This window comes from Triticum dicoccoides, chromosome 3B (assembly GCF_002162155.2).
Source record: "Triticum dicoccoides isolate Atlit2015 ecotype Zavitan chromosome 3B, WEW_v2.0, whole genome shotgun sequence".
Lineage (NCBI taxonomy): Eukaryota > Viridiplantae > Streptophyta > Magnoliopsida > Poales > Poaceae > Triticum > Triticum dicoccoides.
The window spans coordinates 6402838-6406736 of NC_041385.1; positions in this window are offsets into that span (position 1 = coordinate 6402838).

Below are 3899 nucleotides of genomic sequence, written 5' to 3' on the forward strand. Positions count from 1 at the left end.
CTGACAAAGCCGCTTGATCGTGTTCGTTTCTAGGAACTGCGTGACAAGGTGGGCATCATTGATGTTAAGGGCCTCCCGCGGTGTTGAGGGGGATAATTATGGGCGTACACCCTGCCTTGACACACATACAAATATAGTTTGCCATGGCAGCGTTTTCAGGCAAACCGAAAAACCGCCACCATGACAGCTGTTATCGCTGCCATGACAACCCTTTTATCGGTTTTGTTTCTTTTGGTGTTGTTAGGTTGTTTCAGTTAGGCTAGGAGGACATGGTCTATGCGCCATGGATGCGAGAGCCAGTCGAGCTTCGCCGGCGAGCCCCTCATGCGGCGGCGAGGGAAGCTAGGAAGGTGAAGGGAGGGGCGGCCAGTTAGAGTTTCTCCACCCGAGTCGCCACTGATCCTAGGGGCTGGAGTACCATCATCTCAAGACAAGAAACAAGATATATATTTAACTGAAGTGAAAGAGCCTTCATATGAATTTTGTAATTTCCCTAGGACCCAAGACACGAGAGCACACCAATGTCGCCACCTGCTGCTGCATGGTTCCAAAAGAAAAAAGAGCTTTCATACGCTCAAGTTGCCTAGTCCTGAACCAGGCTACCTTTCGACCAGCGTCATGGTCGCGTGCATTGAACCAGAACTGGCGGGCATGTCAAAAGTGGGTGCATTGTTCATCATTGCATGGAGTTCTTAAAACAAAACAATAACAAACATGACAAGGAGAGGGCGGAAGGGAGGGGGAGAGGGGGAGGGGGGATGGATTTGAAAATAAAATAAAATAATGGAAGCCGCGCGCGAAGACTAAGTTAGGGCGGCAAAAATGAAATTTTTGGCGGGAAAGTTTGCGCTCATACGGAATGCGGTTGGGAGGCAAAATTGGGCGGGAGACTCTCGGGTGGCACATACTTATTGCCGCCATACATGGAAGCGGGGTGATATGTATCCTCTCAAAAATATGCCGCCACCGCTAAGCCGTTTTTGCGCGCTTTCCCGTAGTTTATCCTAGATTTTAACAAGTCCGGGACAGCCGTCGAAATTTGTTCGTGCCCACACCGTTTTTAGACCCTAGGCTCCGTTATGAGACACGCATGATGATAGACGATTTTTTGGGGTTTCCCACGCGCAACGTCTGCTAGCGCTCTAGAGCGGCTCTAGAGATGGGGACCGGCGTAGTAGGACACCCCGCTATGGCCGTGTGGGCATTGGCTCCCCCGAGAGGTTTTCAACGGATCCGGAATCGCATCGACCGTTGCTCGTTTCCTCATGTTGCGGAGTCCCCGATGGTGAAACTTTACGAGTAATCAAAACATTTTCAATATTTGCTACAAAAAATGAGTTTTTGAAAGAAAAAATATTTTCTTTTCAATTTTACTATTCACTCAAGCTCATATGAGCTCGAACTGAGAAGGGCACTTTTGGGCTTTCACCCCGCTTTATTATTTTGGTAGATTTCCATGAATTGATTTGTTAATAACCCGTGTGTTGTGTATGGTAGATTTGGTATAGTAACACGTGCATAAAGACTTTTCATGAATTGATTACCTAATATTTTGGCAACTAATTGATTTGGTAGGTATGGATGTTCTGTGTAGAGCCGTGGGTGTTATTTTGGCAATTGATTTGGTAAATTTTCTATGTACTATGACTATGCGTGCTTTGGTAAGTGTCAATTGCTGATTAAAAGAGGGAGGGGGTCGAGCAAATAAAAGGGAGAGTTTTTTTTTTGCATGGTAAATAAAAGGGAGAGTTGGGGGCATGGGGAGGGGTGAGGGCGAATGTACAACGACTAACCACTAGTAGAAATACGACCTAATGTTCAGCTCATTAGTCCCGGTTTGAAAATGAACCGGCACTAATGTGACCATTAGTCCCGGTTCGAACGGCTATGCATTAGTCCCGATTCATTTGTGACCTATAGTCCCGGTTTGTGTCACAAACCGGGACTAAAGGGGTGGTGGCAGGCTGGCGTCAGGTGGGGCCCCACGAGCCTCTTTACTCCTAGTTTGTGACACAAACCGGGACTAATGGGTAATTTTCAAACTTTCTCCCCCCCTATCGCCTATTTAGTTTTGAAAAAAACAAAAAAAAATGATAAAAACTTCAAAAATTAAAATCCTTTGAGATGTAATTATGTTACTATATCTAGTGGTTAGGAAAATTTAAAAACATAAATTTCGACATGTTTTGCAAAAAAGTGTTATGGAAAAGTAAAACGACCATATCTTTTGCATAAGATGTCGAAAAAACCGCATAATATATCAAAATGTTCAGCATGAAAATCCGCATCCGAATTCGACCGCTGTAGGCCATTTTGCAAATTTTTAGAATCCTCAAATTCATAAAGGAAAAAAGTTATGCTCAAATTTCAGTTTTTTTTTAATTTTGGTTAAATCTGGTCAAACTATGGTCAAACTACTTATTCAACAATATTAGTGTTACTAAATAATTATTTTATTTTTTAAAATTTTGGTCAAACTGTGGTCAAATCTGGTCAAACTAAGGTCAAACTACTTATTTAAGAAATATTGGTGTTACTGAATAATTATTGTTTTTTAGAATAATAGTTTCAAAATCAAACGGTGAAACGTGTGACTTCATGCTCAAGCTAAACTCCTGAGAGTTAATAGGATTGACGGCTTACTATTGTCAGGTAAACAACAAGTGTGAATTTGGAAACTAGGGGGGATAGAACTCGGAAGTTAAGCGTGCTCAGACTAGAGTAATGAGAGGATGGGTGACCGGCCGGAAAGTTAGATGATTTGGAATGAGTGCTCCACACTTGAGCAATGACGAGGGGTGATTAAAGATTAAATCGTCAAATAACGTGCCATGTGGTGGGCCTTTGGTCCCGGGTCGTGTTGAACCAGGACTAGGGGGCTTTAGTCCCTTAGTGTCGGTTACAGAACCGGGACTAAAGGTCATTTTTCTACTAACTCCCCTTTAATAGTAGAGATTTGACAAAATAAACGTGTACGGGCTCTCAAAATAATAACCCACTTTTCTTCATTTTACTAGTACGTAGAACAGGCAACCTAGAATCAAACATAATTATCAAGGACACGTCTAGGGAGCGGCCGACTGCTCCCTAGCGTTCCCAAGCGGCCACCAGAAAAGGAAAAATTGGTCCCCCTGATCACAGAAAAGAAAAGCCCTCCACCAGTAGCTACAGACCCGCGCCAACCTAACAAACCACACACTAGACGTGGTCCCCAGGCCATCACGTGCTCTTCCCTCTCCTCCTGAAGCTCTCACGCCCTCCTATCCACCAACTTCTTCTCCCCATGTCCCTACCTGCCCCCACCTTCTTCCCCATTAAACAAGGGGTTCCCAGTTCTGGATCTCCATCGCTAGAGCTGCCATGGCAGATGAATCAAGGTGAAATAACAATGGCCTGGAACAATTTGCTGCGAAAAAAAGAAGGAAGAGGGAGGACGGATTAGAAAGTACCAGCCAACACCAACAAGGGTGAAAAAAGAGGTTGATCCTTTTCCAGATCCTCCCTCCTTGACTTTCCTTTCACCCCCACACCAATTTTCTCTTTGAAAAGTAGCTTCTCCATACTTGAAGACAACACAAACAAGAATAAAAGACGGGGAGATCCGGTACCTGTGCAATTTTAACTAATTTGTGTGCAACTAGATCATAACACAAGCCAACTTTTACAGCAATGTGTGCAACAAAACACAGAAAATATGCAAATATATATAAGAGAGCACATATACACTAATAGGGAAAAGCCTATACACAAAAAGTTACTAGTAGCGAGGGTTAAAAACCCTCGCTACTACTACTTACCAGTAGCACAGGTTTTTAAACCTCGCTACTACTAAGTTTTTAACCCTCGCTACTACTAAGCGGTCTCTACCGTGCCCCCGGGACATGCCATAGTAGTAGCGC